Genomic DNA, 719 nt, shown 5'->3' with positions numbered 1-719 from the left:
GAAAACAATATATTTGTAAATTCATTAGCTAGATTAAGTCCACTTGGAAGTAAAGGCAAACTCAAAATAATGATGACTTAATCAAAATAGAAATTTCTCTCACACATTAAAAAGCTTGAGATAGTTGGTTCAAGGTTGTATAATATTCCATGTGTTAGAGACTTTGGCCCTTCTTATTTTGTTTCTCTGCCATCCTCAGCCCATGGCTTCCATCCTGTGATCTAATACAGCTGCTCAAATTCAGATATCCTATCTTTATTCCAGCGGGAGGGAATGAAACCAAAGAAGGCCACACTAAGCTTCTTCAGGGAGAACATTTTTCCAGCAGCTATACATCCAGTGTAATTGCGCTAGACAAAGTGAAACAGGCAAGGAAGACTTTATTCAAGACTATTGTAATAGAAGAAGGAGACTAAACTGAACTCCATGGTAACAAAGGACTACAAAGATTTTAAGAGCTGAGGTTGGCATAATTTTAGGCCACTTGTGTTTGCTAGTTGGGCTTACCCAAAGGAAAAGCAAACTCTCTCCTATCTCCATGACAGGAGGTAGTTTTACAGTTTAGAGCAAGAAGCCCACAGAAGTAATACTTCTAACCTCCCAAGGAGACTGGGAAATAGTGGAACTTTCTTCCTTTGATTTTTTTGCATTTCAAAGAGATGGCTTCCAAGTTCTTGAGAGAAACATTCCTGGGTCATCAAACTGCTAAGAGGCTTTTA

Source organism: Rhinolophus ferrumequinum, chromosome 2, assembly GCF_004115265.2.
Source record: "Rhinolophus ferrumequinum isolate MPI-CBG mRhiFer1 chromosome 2, mRhiFer1_v1.p, whole genome shotgun sequence".
Classification (NCBI taxonomy): Eukaryota; Metazoa; Chordata; class Mammalia; order Chiroptera; family Rhinolophidae; genus Rhinolophus; species Rhinolophus ferrumequinum.
The sequence above is the reverse complement of the archived record's forward strand: the minus strand, read 5'-3'. Positions refer to the sequence as shown.